General features: G+C 40.5%; 1 protein-coding gene across 5 annotated transcripts in view; it reads left to right on the forward strand.

Moving 5' to 3' along the window:
• The window catches only part of CFAP61 (cilia and flagella associated protein 61), a 336,449-nt gene that overhangs the window by 295,023 nt on the left and 25,163 nt on the right, over positions 1–16,263 (forward strand). The window lies entirely within an intron of this gene.

The raw sequence follows: 16,263 nt of genomic DNA on the forward strand, positions 1-16,263 counted from the left end.
TTACCAGATGCAACTCCAGATTTCCTGGAGAGTGACTGACTGGCATGGCTTGGTATGGCAGTTTCAAACTATGACTGCAAATTTGGAAGGAGTGCTTCCATCAAGAGAGTGGGGTCTACGTCCCCATCCCTTGAGTCTGGGCAGGATTGTGATGGCTTTGACCAATGACCAATGGAATAAGCCAGAAATGAGGCCAGGTGATTTCTGAGGCTGAGTTATAGAAGGTCACAGTTTCCAGCTTGTTTGCTGGAATATTCAATCTTAGAGTCTTGATCTGTTGTATATGAAGTCCAGTCGTCCTGAGGCTGCCATTTTGTGAGGAAGCCCAAGCTATGAGGAAAGACCATGTAGACAGTCTAATAAAAGTTCCAGATGAGCCAAGCCTTCCAGTCATCCCAGCCCAGGTGCCAGATATGTGAGCAAAACAACCCTTCAGTGATTCCAGCTCATCACTTGAGTGGCTGCCAGTCATTCATCTTCCCACCTGCACTCATGGAGCAGAGCCAAGCCATTGTGAGCACAATAGAATAGCTGTTGCTCTATGTCATTAAGCTTGGGATGCTTGTTACATATCAGTGCATAGCTGGAATGATTGGATCAGATGACTGTCCTTGCTTCATGGAATCATGAAGTCACAGCATGACTGCTGGGGACCTACCCAGCAAAGAGATGGGGTGGCAAGGAGTTGGAGCAGTTTCCAGCAAACTGTGGCTTGACAAACAACCTTCAAGGTGTCCACTACATTTCCTACCCTGGTTTCACAGCAGCCTGTTGCCTACCTAAACGGAGGGAAGGACATGTGGACTGAGAACTCTTGACCTCTCATATTCAAGTTCAGTTCTTGCTCTCTCACACAGTAAGCCAATGAGAAAGAGGGAAGAGTGAAGAGGAGTATCTGCCTTGGTAAATGGGATCATTAATTCCCTTCCCTCCCAGCTCCACAGTAGTCTTCCAGCAGAAACAGTTGCCAAGAAGTGGGAAATATCCTCAGAGCTCTGGCATCTTCCCTCTGTGGCCTCTCGAGTACAGAGGAGATCATTAGAGTGTCCTCGTGTTGCCTAGCAACCTGTGAATGCTGTTTGCTATCATGTCATTAATATGATATGAAAGTGTTTCATAGAAGACATTCATCTTGCATTAATGAAAATCAAATTTACTAATATGACACAAAATCTGTTCTTCCTTGTGTCTTTCTATACTTAAGTAGCTTATTTATTGAATTAGATTGTGAGTGGTTTTCAGGCTTGAGACTGTTAAAGTATCATAATAATGACTTTGTTTTCAATAATATCAGATGGCCATTACTAATGTGATTACACAGTTATAACTTGTGATCACCATCCCAGACAAAGCCCCTCAAATCCCCTCAAATCCAGCCCCAGTGCCATTTAACTATCTACCACCCAACTTATTTGATTCTGGTTTGAGCTGGTTATACTTTCCAGATTATCCATGTCTTTCCTTGGAGCTCAGAGACAGAGAACTGAAGAAACACCTGCTGCCTAAAGAAGGCTCCAATGAATAAATGGATATCAAAGCATCGGAAGTGTGAAAGGAACTACCAGAAGTTATTCAGTCATCTTTTTCTTTCTATAAAAGGGCAACAAAAGACCCTAAGTCACTAAAGAGGCACTGAAAAAAGGATAGGAGCTACAGTTCTCCCCTACTTTAAAACGTAGTTTATTCCTGAAAACAAGTGTGGAATTCAAAATGTACAAAAGTAGGGGAATTCAAATGTACAAAAGCCAAATAATACTTCTCGTTCAAGATGGTGATGTAGGAAGATCCTTTAGACACATTTAGTCTAAAGCTACATGTGGAACTGTTTCCTCTTAAAGGCCTAAAGGCTGGCTGAGTGACAACTCCACATCTGACAAATGAGAAAAAACAACACATCGATGTGGGTAGCAGAGGGTGGGACACAGGTTTGCCATAAACCCCACCCCCGTCAAGCCGTCCCACAACCAGAGGGAGCTCAAAACCTGGAGCTTCTCCCTAAGGAGTGAAGGGTTCAAACCCTTCACTAAATAGACATCAGGAATCACAACTTTTAAGACATGCACTTGAGAGATAAGCCTTCAAAACATCTAACTTTGAAAACCAGTGTGGCTCACTTCCTGAGACGACAAGACTCTACTGATCTGAGAAATCACTCTTAATGGGCTCATGGCCTCAGACTTGCCCACCCCTAGGCCCAGCTCAGAGGTAGTCAGTTGCACCCAGACTTAAAGTGAAGGAGGCTCATCTGTTTATATTAAAGTGTTGGCCTGAAGGGCAGACATCTAATTGAACACACACATCTAGGAGCCTGCTGGAACACTCTGCAGAGATAGAGATTGGCAGGCGTGATCTTCACGCTCGCCCTTTGCGGCCTTCTGTAGTACTAATATCTCCTGGAAGGGAGCTTTCAAACTCGTCTGGTGCCCTGATTTTTGTGGCTGTCACCTATTTGAGGCCATTTGATCACCTGGCTCTGGAGACCAGGGGAGCCTGTGTTCCTGCTCCCAAGGGACTGTAATAATTTGTGTCACAGAGGAGCTCATACCCCTTTCCGGTGCCCTGATTTCTGTGACTGCTGCTAGGGGACACCTCTATATTACCTGGCTTTGGTGGCCAATGGGGCTACAGTCCTTCATCCAATAGGACTGTAGACAATGGAGAAAGAGTTTTTAAAGAGCTACCACCCCATGGTCACACAAGAGACAACAGACCCAGGAGCTCAGTCTATATTACAAAGCTATAGTAATTAAGACAGTATAGTATCAGCATGAAAACAGATACATTGATCAGTGGAACAGAATAGAGAGCCCAGAAATAAACCCACACCTATATGGTCAATTAATTTACAGCAAAGGAGCCAAGAATGGCATTGGGAAAATAGGAAAGCCACACGCAAAGAATGAAACTGGACCACAATCTTATCACATACATAAAGATTAACTCAAAATATATTAAAGCTTTGCATGTAAGACCTAAAACCATAAAACTCCTAGAAGAAAACATAGGCTGTAAGACATACTAGGTCTTAGCCATGAGTTTTTGAATCTGATACCAAAAGCACAAGCAACAAAAGCAAAAATAAAGAAATGGAACTACATCAAACTAAAAAGCTTCTGTACAGCGAAAGAAACAAAATGAAAAAGCAACATACTCAGTGGGAGAAAATGATTGCAAATCATATATCTGATAAGAGGCTGATATCCAAAATATATAAAGAACGCATGCAATTCAATAGCAAAAAAAAATTTTTTTTATTAAAAATGGCTATTATCAAAAAGGTAAGAAATAAGTTGGAAAGATGTGGAGAAAAGGAAACACTTGTGCACTGTTGGTGGGAATGTAGATTGGTGCAGTCACTATGGAAAACAGTATGGAGGTTTCTCAAAAAATTATAAATAGAACTACCAAGTGACTCAGCAATTCCACTTCTACGTATTTATCTGGAGAAAAAAAAACACTAATTTGAAAAGTTATACGTACCCCCATATTTTTTGCAGCATTATTTACAATAACCAAGATATAGAAACAGCCTAGGTGTCCATTAATGAATGGATAAAGAAGATGTGATATACCACACACACACACACACACACACACACCAGGGGTGCCATTGGGGTGCCAAAAACATGTATACACATTTTAAGAGGTGTTATCTATGTATTACTTTTTGAAGTTGAATTGAATTTTGATAGCAATGTGTAGTGTAACACTCGCTCAATACACTGAGCCCGATATCCCTAATTCAAGAGCTGTTCCTAACGACATCCAGAAAGAAACCTTTCAAAAATCTAAACTGCAGACTATATTTCTCGAGATATTATTTTTTTAAAAAAACTTTTTTTCTATTTACAAAAGTAATTTATAATTATTGCATAACCCTGAGTCGATAGGGGTATAAAGCAGAATCATGACGAAGAAACCATTAGTTATCCATAAGCAATCACCCAGGTAGAATCATTGTAAATTATTTGGTGTGTGTCCTTCTGATATTTTTTCTCAGAATATGTAAATAGTTACATATGTAACAATATTTTTACATGCTGAGTTGTAGCTTTCTATTTTGGCTTATAAGGATATTCTGAACACTTTTTCATTTCTTGAGATATTATTTAAATGGAACGATTTTTTAATAACTGAAGAGGGTTCTACCACACCAATGTGCCTCATTTACTCAGATTTTTCTGACGTTTTGTTTTGATAATTATCACCACAATAATCATCCTTAATGATATATCCTGATTATTTTCACTACAGTTTTTTAAGTGTCATTAATTCTTAGTCATTCGATGTGTAGTTATTGAACTCTAGTGTTCTGGGTACTTGGGACACAGCCACCAAAAAGAAAGACAAGCTTCCTTCTTTCAAAGAGTTTAAAATTAATTAGTAAAGAAAGAAAAATTTAAATGCCAGTTAAAAAAAATTCTACCGCCACCCAAATGAGTGCTCCCCGTCCTCTCAATCCCGCTCCTCCCCTCAGCACTGACCACATTCTAGATGTGTGAACGTGTATTTCTCAAATATACTGTACATATTTTTCTTCACTTTTCTTTTTCCATTTCTTACACATTGAATATCTTTCTTCGTCAGTACTCATAGATCTCACTCTTTTTAATGGCTTCTTTATATTTCATAGAACGGTTAAATCCCAGTTAATTATTTTCCTGTTAATGAACCCTTAAATCATTTCCAATTTTTTTTCCTGTTATTGTAGGCAATGTTTTCATTGAACAGATTTACTTGTGTGCATCAGTGAAAATTCTGGATCAATGGGTATGCATATTTAAATTATGATCAAGACACTGGCTTAAATTATCCTCAAAAAGGGTGAGGGAGGGGAAGTTGGAGGAAGGTGGTCAAAAGGTACAAAATTCCAGGTATAAGATAAATAAGTACAAGGGATATCATGTATGACATGATGATGATAGCTAACACTGCTGTATGATATATAGGAAAACTGTTAAGAGAGTAAATTATACGAGTTCTCATCACAAGAGGAAAGTTTTTTTCCTTTTTCTTTGTATTGTATCTATACGAGATGATGAATATTAGTTGAAGCTATTGCGATAGTCATTTCACAATATATGTAAATCAAACTATCATGCTGTATGCCTTAAACTTATACAGTGATGTATGTCAATTGTTTCTCAATAAAACTGGGGGAAAAAGAAGATGTGATAAAGCAGGACTGGGCAGGAATTGAGGTTGGTAGGGCAGGGGCTCTGAGGAGGAAATACCTGAGCTGAATCCTGGATGATGAGACACAGTCAGGCATGCAAAATCTGGAGGGAAATAAATCCAGCCAGAGGAACCAGCAGGTGGAGGCCCCAAAGTGGGAGAAATCTTGGTATATCTGAGAAACATAAAGAACCCAGTGCGGCTGTAGCAGGGTGAATGAAGGTCAAAAGAGCTGCATCATGTAGATGTTTGTGGGTGGAAGTTGGTCTTTAGATACTTGTTTCCACATGTGAAGGGCAGTAACATGTCAATTCATGTTGTAAAAGTTCACTGCAGCTGTCTTGGAGAGTGGACTGTCATAGCTCTTAGGGAGCTACTGCCTAAGTTTTCCTTAATGGGAGATGGTGATTTGGACTAGATGGTGAAGTGGTCAGATTTGAGATGTACGTTAGCAACAGAGTGTGCAAGACTTGCTCTACACTCCAGCAAAATAACCAACTGATCACTTGACTCTGAAACTTAACATGGTCAAACAGAACTTATAGTTCCACCTCAGTAGTGAGCACTGAGTTTCCCACCTCACTCCGTTTACCAATTCTGCACCACTATCCCCCGGGTGTGTGAATGTGGGCTTGTAACATTTGTTGCCCTCTTGAGGTAATGAGCAAGGAGCCACCTTACCCAGGAGGTTACATTTGTCTGTTCCCAAGATTCCCACAACCAATGGCAGACATGGACTACAGAAGGACCCATGCCTCAGGGTCTACCCAACTCCGTGGCTCAGCTCATACTCCAGAGCTCCCCCAGAGCCCAGGCTGAACCCAGACTCCAGTTTGGACCCATTCTTGCTTAGCTCCTTCCCCTGCCTCCCCTACTCCACGCTGCTTCCTTCACCTCTCTTCTCCTGAGAGCCCTCCTCAATGAAGCACTTGTATAAGCAGAGCCTCCTCTCTGCCAGGCTTCCAGTCACACTGTCCTCAAGAGCCCTAGAGAAAAGCTGTCTTCAGAGTAGAGAAAAGGGCCAAGCATACATTTTGATATCATTTGATAACATTTTGATATCAAGCAGATGTGGCTCAGAAAGTAGAACACGATGTGGGATTTCTGGAAGCTCAGTGTAGAAAGTGCTTCCAGGGTGAAGTAGTGGTAGCTGTGTCAGATTCCAATGAGGGGCTGAGGCAGTTGAGGACTGAGAATTGATTACTGGATTTGGCTTTGATCGGAGCTGTTACCGAGGAGGTGGGGGCTGGAAGTAGCTCAAGAGAGCTATAATCTGAGGAACTGGAGATGCAGCAGAGAGTCAAATTTTGAGTTTTCTGTGAAGTGGAATTGAGAACTGGGGAATACGAGTATATTAGAGGGGGAACTGATGTTGGCCACTGCCTCATTCTTTATCATCTCAATCACCTGGGTCTGTTCTCTGAAAGTGAAAAATGGGCCCAGAAAATGGCATCCAGCAGCTAGGCCATGATAAACAATGCTCATGGAATACAAACAGTGATCAGGCCCCTTTGTGACCCTAAGTTAGGACAGAGAAAAGGACATTGCAGCAATAATAACTAAACACTTCTTTCTTCTGAGTAACACAAGCAACTGCTGCTTTGACAAGTGAAAACTCAAGCCCTGCTTTGAATCCTCTTGCCTCCTGGATAGAAATTACAGTATCAAGATAGCCAGGCACCAGACAACCCCTGCTACCTAAGAGACCTGCTGCCCTTCACCTTAACCCTCTTTAGAACCACCCTGCCTGAGCCCACATCCTGTCATAAGCCCCTCCCAGCTCCCTCTTATCAGGACACCCCTCAGTGCCTCACTACCCTAAACCTCACTTTGCTTTGCCACTGAGGCTCCCGGGGGTCTTTGGCAGTTGGAAATCAACAATTTGTTCCTGGCTCCCTTCCTGTATTTCCAGTCATTTCATTTTCTTATTAATTTTTTTTAATATTTCAATTACAGCTGACATATAATATTATATGAGTTTCAGGTGTACAACATAGTGATTAGACATTTATATAACTTGCGAACTGATTACCCTGATAAATCTAGTACCCATCTGACACAATACATAGGTATTATTATATTATTGACTACATTCCCTATGCTATACTTTACATCCTCATGATTATTTTGTAACTATTAATTTGTACTTCTTAATCCCTTTTCCAGTTTCACCCATCCCCCAACCTCCCTCCCAGCTGGCAACCATCAAACTGTTCTCTGCATCTATGAGTTTGTTTCTGTTTTGTTTGTTCATTTATTTTATTTTTCTTTTCGATTCCACATTTAAGTGAAATCATATCATATTTGTCTTTCTCTCTCTAATTTATTTCACTTAGCATAATACCCTCTAGATCCATCCATACTGTTGCAAATGGCAAGATTCCATTCTTTTTTGTGGCTGAGTAATATTCCATTGCGTATATGTACCATTTTTTCTGTACCAATTCACCTATTGATGAACACTTAGGTTGCTTCCATATCTTGGCTATTGTAAATAATGATGCAATAAACACTAGTGTTTTGGGTTTCTTTGGATACATACCCATAAATGGGATTACTGGGTCCTTTTTTGTCTCTAGTTATAGCCTTTGCTGTTGTTGTGGTTGTTTTCAATTAAAGTTTATTGGGGTGACAATTGTTAGTAAAGTTACATAGATTTCAGGTGTACAATTCTGTATTACATCATCTATAAATCCCATTGTGTGTTCACCACCCAGAGTCAGTTCTCCTCCCATCACCATATATTTGATCCCCTTTACGCTCATCTCCTACCCCCCATCCCCTTACCCTCTGGTAACCACTAAACTATTGTCTGTGTCTATGAGTTCTTGTTTCTCATTTGTTTGTCTTGTTCTTTTGTTGTTTTTGGTTTATGTAGCACATATCAGTGAACTCATATGGTTCTCTGCTTTTCTGTCTGACTTATTTTGCTTAGTTAGCATTATAATCTCAACATCCATCCATGTTGTCACAAATGGTCCTATTTCATCTTTTCTTACCACCAAATAGTATTCCATTGTGTATGTATGCCACAATTTCTTTATCCATTCATCTATCGAAGTACATTTTGGTTGTTTCCATGTCTTGGCCACTGTAAATAAAGCTGCAATGAACATTGGAGAACACTTGTCTTTATGTATAAATGTTTTCAGATGTTTTGGGTAGATCTATTTTGTATGGTATAAGAATTGCTACCCCAGGTTTTTTGAGGGGGTTTTTTATTTGTTTGTTTTTTCCATTTACATTTGCATGAAATATCTTTTTCCATCCCTTTACTTTCAGTCTGTGTGTGTCTGTGGATCTGAAGTGAGTCTCTTATAGGCAACATATGAAAGGGTCTTGTTTTCTTATCCATTCAGCAACCTTATCTTTTGATTAGTTTTTTAATCAATTTACATTTAAAGTAATTGTCGATAATTTTTTATAGTTGTTGACATATTATTATTGATATTTTTTTATTTTCTTCTTGTTCTTTTTAAAAAAGTCCCTTTAACATTTCTTGTAATACTGGTTTGGTGATGATGAAGTCCTTTAGGTTTTTCTTGTCTGGGAAGCTCTTTATCTGTCCTTTGATTCTAAATGGTAGCTTTGCTGAGTAGAATAATCTTGGTTGTAGGTCCTTGCTTTTCATCAGTTTGAATATTTCCTGCCAATCCCTTCTGGCCTGAAAAGTTTCTGTTGAGAAATAAGCTGCCAGTCTTACGGGCTCTCCCTTATAGGTAACTAACTGCTTTTCTCTTGTTATTTTTAGGATTCTCTCTTTGTCTTTAACCTTTGCCATTTTAATTATGATGTATTTGGTGTGGGCCTCTTTGGGTTCATATTTTTTGGGATTCCTTGGGCTTCCTGGTCTTGTAATCTATTTCCTTTGCCAGGTTAGGGAAGTTTTCTGTCATTATTTCTTCAAATAGTTTCTCAATTCTTTGCTCTTTCTTTCTTCTCCTCTGCTACCCCTATGATGCAATTGTTGGTACACTTGATATTGTCCCAAAGGCCCCTTAAAGTGTCCTCATTTTTTTTTTATTATTTTCCTTTTTGCTATTCTAATTGGGTGTTTTCTGCTACATTGTGTTTTAAATTGTTGATTTGACCGTCTGCTTCATTTAATCTACTGTTCATTCCCTCTAACGTATTCTTTATTTCAGTTATTATATTCTTCATTTCTGACTGGTTCCTTTATATGTTATCTATCTTTATTTTTATGTTTCTTATCTCTGGGTTGAAGTTCTCACTGAGATCATTGAGCATTTTTATAACCAGTGTTGGAACTCTGCACTTGGTAGATTGCTTATCTCCATTTTGTTTAGTTCTTTTTCTGGAGCTTTGTTCTATTCTTTCATTTAGGACATATTTCTTTGTCTCCTCATTTTGGCTGCCTCCCTGTGTTTGTTTCTATGTATCAATTAGATCCGCTACATTTTCTAGTCTTAGTAAAATGGCTTTATGTAGTAGGTATTCTGTTGGGTACGGTCGCACAGTCTCCCTGGTCCCTGGAGCTAGGTGCTCCAGGTGTGTCCCTTATGTGGGTTGTGTGTGCCCTCCTGTTGTAGTTGAGCCTTGATTGCTATTTGCACATCAATGGAAGGGATTGACCTTCAGGCTGATTGGTTGTGAGAACTGGCCATGATTACAGTGGAGGAGCTGTTGTGTAGGAGCAGAATTCACTCTAGCAGGGCTCTGGTGCCTGCCAAGTCTGCCCTTTGGGTATGTCATTTGTGGAAGTGGTTAGGTGGTGCTCTGGTGTGGTCTAAAGCTGACCACTGGTATGTTGGTTCTGGGTCCTATTGGGAGGTGCTCTGGTGCTGCCTTTGCCCTGCCGGGGTCCATTGATATGAGCTACAAAGTGATCTGCAATTGGTAGCCACTTGTGCTGGGCTTGGAGCTGCCTGGGAGAGGCTAATCTGTGAAATGAGGCCAGCTGCTCCTAATGCCTTCTTAGCAAAAGATACGGGGTATGCCAAGGCCAGCTGCTGTTTGTTTGAGGTTTGGGAACCTTTGAGAAATTTTAGGTAAGTCTACAGCATGAGCCAAGACAGGCCGTTCATATGGAAAAGCCACTGGAAGCTGTTTAGGTGGGCCTGCACATTGGGTGGTCAGTGTCTCAGGAAATCACCAGGGGCTAACGGGGCATGTTGATGGAGACTCAGATATGGTTACCATTTGGGGGTGCAGGCTGGGTGGGGAGATGGCTCAAAAAAAGAACAATGACTTCTGCCAGCACTTCTTGTCTGGGAGAAAGCTGCCTCTCCAGTGCTAGCCCTGAAGCCAGACAATTCAGTTCCTCCCCCTATGACCCTGGCATCTTTCAAGCTGCTGCCCCAGTGCTGGAGACCAGAGTGGGTGAGTCCATCAGCAAGTAAATCCATGCATGGACCCTTTAAAAAGAATGCCTGAAACTCCTGTGCCCTCCTTCTCACTCAGCCACTATCTCTGTTGGTTTTCACTGCTAGAAGTTATGGGGACTTCTCTCCCTGGCACTGGAACCCTGGAATGGGGAGCCTGATTTGGGGCTGGGACCCCTCATTTCTCAGGGGGTACGTCCACAGCTGAGAAATCACTCCCAATTTTTAACCACCACACGTAGGTATGGGACCAGCCTGTTTCACATTTCTGTCCCTCCTACCTGTCTCAAGGTGGCTTCTTCTGTATATCCTTACTTATAGGACTTCTGGTCAGCTGGACTTCACAGGATTCTGTAGTTTAGTTGTAATTTTGATGTGGTCGTGAGAGGAGGCAAGTACAGCAAGTACCAGAACTCCTCAGTCCCTTCTGATGATGCTTTGCACCACCTCCTCCCTTTGCTCCCTCATCCCACCAGCCCCCATGAAATATTGGTGTTTCCCTGGTTTTGTGTTCAATCCTTTCATCACATTTTTCTTAGCCACCCCTTCTCTCTTGAGGCCCTGCATTTAGCAAGTCCCTTTGCTTCTGGCCTCATTACATTCCGGTTTAGCTGTTCTAAAACATAAATAGTATGACTACATCACTCAGTTGTTTAAAATATTTTCATGACTCTGTTTCACTTAAGGGATAAAGTCCAGGAGTCATGCACAAGCACTAGAACCTAGCCCCAGTTACCACCTCCCACACTGCATCCAATTGGACACTAGAGCCACAAACCATTTGTTTTTCCCAGAATTCCCCATGCAGCTTCATGCCTCCACATTTCCCCATGCTGTTCCTTCTTTCTGGAATACCCTTAGCAAACATTATCTCCTTCTTAATACTTGGACAGATCCTCCTTCATGTTTCTGTAATCAGCTACCTGCGGGTTATTGATGGAGCTCATCCATCTTCTATTATGGCACTTGTCACCCAATATTATAATTATTTTTTATGTCAACTGTCTCTTCTTGTTATAGAGAGCCTGTGGATGAAGGACCCAATGACATATTTGTCTTTGTGTTTGTAATATTTCTTATGGTAGGCAATCAGCAAATACTTGTTTCCCCCCTTTTTTTCTAAACCAGTGCTGTCCAGAAGAAATGTGGTGTGAGGCATGCACATCCTTTAAATTTGGGGTACAATCACATTAAAAGCATGAAAATAAAAAGATTAAATTAGTTTTAATAATGTGTCTTATGTAACAATATATCCAAACTCTATTGTCTTTTCAACATTTAATCCATATAAAAAATATTAATGAAACGTCAACATTCTCCTTTTGTTGTACTAAGTCTTCAGTATCTTGTGTGTATTTATTTCATTTGCTGCACATCTCAGTTCAGACCAGCCACATTGCAAATGCTCAGTAGCCACAGGTGGCTCAAGACTCCTGGACTGGATGACATGGGTCTTGGCAGTTGCTGCTCTCGACCTATTTTCTTACCTATGAAACAAAAAGGTCTCCAAAATCTGTAATCTCATATCATTTCCAGTTCTAAAAAAGGGGGCTCTGCTATTTCATGATAAATCAAAGAGAATTTCCTCTCTCTGAGAGTGAAGAATGTCCTTCCACCAGCGACCAGATGGACCCCAGACATTGCCTTGTAGTCACCTGTCCTTGTGCTTACACTGTACACCCTGTGAACACGGTCCAGCCACAAAAATTCTTGGGCTCAGGTTTGAAACTTAATTCCACGACCATTTCTTTTTTCTCTTTTAATTTTATTGGGGAAGGGGAACAGGACTTTATTGGGGAACAGTGTGTATTTCCAGGACTTTATTGGGGAGCAGTGTGTTTTTCCCAGGACCCATCAGCTCCAAGTCAAGTTATTGTCCTTTCAATCTTAGTTGTGGAGAGCACAGCTCAGCTCCAAGTCCAGTTGTCATTGTTCAATTTTAGATGCAAGGGGGGTGGCCCACCATCCCTTGCAGGAGTCGAACCGGCAACCTTGTGGTTGAGAGCGTGCTCTCCAACCAACTGAGCCATTCGGCAGCCCGGGAGCTTAGTCGCAGCTCAGCTTCTTCATTCTAGTTGAGGAGTGCGCAGCTTACTGGCCCATGTGGGAATCAAACCGGCAACCCTGTTGCCCAGAGCTCACTCTCTAACCAACTGAGCCACCCATCTGCCCACAACCATTTCTTTACTAAGAGTAATACAATAAAGAGACTAAACAATTAGTGATTTCCTTTAACTTTTACTTCAAAATAATTTCAAACTTCCAAAAAGGTTACACAAATAAAACAAAAAATAGCTGCACACCCTTCACTTAGAACCCCCAAATGTTAGTATTTTATTATACTTGCTTTATCATTCTTACTCTCTTCCTCTCTCTCTCTCTTTTGACACAGAATCCCCTTCCCCCACACACACACACTCATGGATGGAAAGACATAACTTTTTCCTTATGTTTAAGAGTAAATTGCAGACACGATGCCCTCTTAATACTTCAGTAGTAGTTCCTAAAAATAATGGCGTTCTTGCATAACCATAGTCCTCCAATTGTCACCATTTTAAAACGACATTAATACAATACAAATTTGAATCTTCAGTCATTCACATTTTGCTAATTGTCTCACTGATTCCCCTTCTTCTGGTCCAAGATCCATTTAAGGTCCCACATTGCAATTAGTTGGCGTGTCTCCTTAATTGTCTCCAATGTGTGACAGTTCCTCAGCCTTTCACTTTAATGAGTTTTTACTTGTGAAAAATACAGGCCAGTTATTTTATAGAATGTCTACCAGTTCTGGTTTGTCTTATGTTTCCTCATTATTCATTTCAGTTTATTATGCCTTCTTGGCAGGAACCACAGGCGTGATGTTGCGTTCCTCTCCATGCATCATATTAGGAGGCCCGTTCACAAATTTGTCCATTCACTAATATTGTTAACCATGGTCACTTGGTTAGAGTGGAGCCTGCAGGTTTCTCTGAGGGAAATGTACTATTTTTACCTTCAGAATCAATTAGTAACACTTTGAGAATATGTAAATATCCTATTTTCATCATTCTTTTTTCCACTACTTTTAGCATCCATAAACAATTCTTGCCTAAAACAATTATTACTGTGTTGTTTGCCAAAGGGTGATTTCTAACTCCATCATTCACTCTACATTCATTTATTACTTTTTCGACTATGAGGAAGAGTTGTCCCCTCTCCTCCACTTATTTATTCATTCATTCATTCATTCATTCATTCGTTCATTTATCTGTATCAGTGTGGTCTTACAGATTCTCATAATGTTCCATGGCTTGTAATCCATTACCCTCATTATTGTGTTTTTGGGAAATAAGAACTATGAATATGTTAGTTTAATTTTAATGCTTGAGTTTTGGAAACTACAAACCTGAAAATGTGAAAGTGAAGGAACAGTTTATAGTTTGCTATTATATTTTTGAAAGCTTCAGTAACAACAAACAAAAACAACACATTAATTAGAAAAACCTATTACGGAAGGTAATTATTTCAAACATGTTGATTATTATAAACATATTAAACATGTTGAATAGATTCTGTACTAGTGAATGCTATTACTACTAAGCACTCTTAAAATTTAAAGCAATTAATTTAATGAAAGAAATCATAAGGCAGCAAAATACCTTGCTTTCTGGGGTTTGCTAGTTCTTGGGCCTCAGTCTTACAAAAGGTGATTCCACCTGGTTCCTTTGTTCTACCTCCCACCCCCAACTTGTGGAGTTTCATATGTGCATATGTACACTTTTTTCTTTTCCTTCAGAAAATAGACAGGAAATGGCCATGGCTGTGAGCGTGGCTGAGTGGCTGAGTGGTCTAATGCTAGCCTGTGCTCTCCGCAGCCTAATTAAAGGAAAATGGTTGTGCTTTCTATGAAGAGAGACGCAGAATAAGAGGAGAGAGACACAGGAAGGGAAGCCGAAGCACTAAGAGCTTTCCTTTTTCCACAGAATTAAATGCTAACCCACCTCATACTCTTAGTTCTGAATTTATGTAACAAATCAATGTAAATAGCTGGACAACTTCCAGGGCTCTAGATTTATCATACAAATTCAATTAATGCAGCTCCTAATAAACCAGCAGCGTGCAAGGAAATACTGCAGATGGAATAAAAGGGCAGATACATGGCACAAGACAGCAGACTTGAGGCGGCCGGATGGCTCAGTTGGTTAGAGCATGAGCTCTGAACAACAAGCTTGCTGGTTCAATTCCCACATGGGCCAGTGAGCTGCGCCCTCCACAACTAGATTGAAGACAGTGAGCTGCTGCTGAGCTTCCAGAAGGGCAGCCAGATGGCTCAGTTTGTCAGAGCGTGAGCTCTGAACAACAAGGTTGCCGGTTCAATTCCCACATGGGATGGTGGGCTGCACCCCCTGCAACTAAAGATTGAAAACCGCGACTGGACTTGGAGCTGAGCTTTGCCCTCCATGGCTACATTGAAGAACAACAACTTGGAACTGATGGGCCCTGGAGAGAAACACTGTTCCCCAATTTTCCCCAATTAAAAAAAAAAAGTTTTCTGCTATCAAAAGGAACTATTAAGACAACAAATAGACAAGCCAGAGAATGGGAGCATATGTCATAGCACATAAAAAGATAAACATCTCAATAAAAAAATGACAAAAGTTTAAGAAAAACAAAAGAAGACAGCAGACTTAGTATTCCAACACCGGATCCAGGTGTCACTGTAAGGGACTGCCAAACCCCATTTCCCACGTGGCATGAGGTCTCGGTGAACGACGTTATACCTGTGCTTTCGTTGGTACAGAATTCTTCAGCATGTAAAAATGGTGCTATTTCTACAAGAAGACTGGTTTGCTCTGGCAAGTCAGGAAGAAAGTCAAGACAGGTTAGAAGAAAATCCAGCCCAGCTAGGCTACGGGAGGCCTGCACCTCAGCCCCAGTCCCTTTCCCTACCTCCATCTTAGTGCCTCCCATGTACACGTGGGTTAACCGTTTGACTGAATGGGCTCACTGGACAAAATCAAGCAAAAGAACTCCATTTGATACTTTTGATTTCACTTTCATCAGTTCAGACCAAAAAAAAAAGAAAGGAAGAAAATGATGCCTCAGTTTAACTATTCCTATGTAATTTTTATTGATTTCCACATATTTAGTGCACGGCAAAACTTCATGAAGTCTTATTATGCAGCCTCTCTTATTTTTATTACAGCAAAAATTAATAGCTGCTATAAAACTGCAGCTAAATTACACAGACACCAGTTCTCAAGGAGAAAACCTGCAGTCATGCCAAAGAAAGACTTTATTTCAATTAAATGACAAACAAAAAATGTTTATTTTAATAATTTATTTAGTCCCTAATTCATACCAAAAAGGATCTGAGGCAGCTTACACAAATATGTACAATAGGATAATTAAGAACAACAATAATAACACAATACATAGGAACCCTTCCCCAATGTAGGGCATAAGGCCTAGAGTGTCTCCTTGAACTGTGATAGTAATTCTTTGAAGTAAGGACCATCATTATCCCCATTTTACAGCTATGAAGACTAAGGCAGGAAGAGGTTAAAGCTAACTAGCCCACGATTGCATAAGCTAACAACTGGCAGAGCTGGGAGAAAATAGTCATCAGTGAATGGGAAATTAAGGCAAGACAACAACGTGAAGCTGAGCCGAGGTAGAGAGACTATGTGTTTGAGCACAGAGTTTTATTTAATAGAGTCACACAGTTGACTTTGAGTTCCTTTGAGGTCAAAGCAAGGAGGATAAT

The sequence above is a fragment of the Rhinolophus ferrumequinum genome, chromosome 23 (assembly GCF_004115265.2).
Source record: "Rhinolophus ferrumequinum isolate MPI-CBG mRhiFer1 chromosome 23, mRhiFer1_v1.p, whole genome shotgun sequence".
NCBI classification, from domain to species: domain Eukaryota; kingdom Metazoa; phylum Chordata; class Mammalia; order Chiroptera; family Rhinolophidae; genus Rhinolophus; species Rhinolophus ferrumequinum.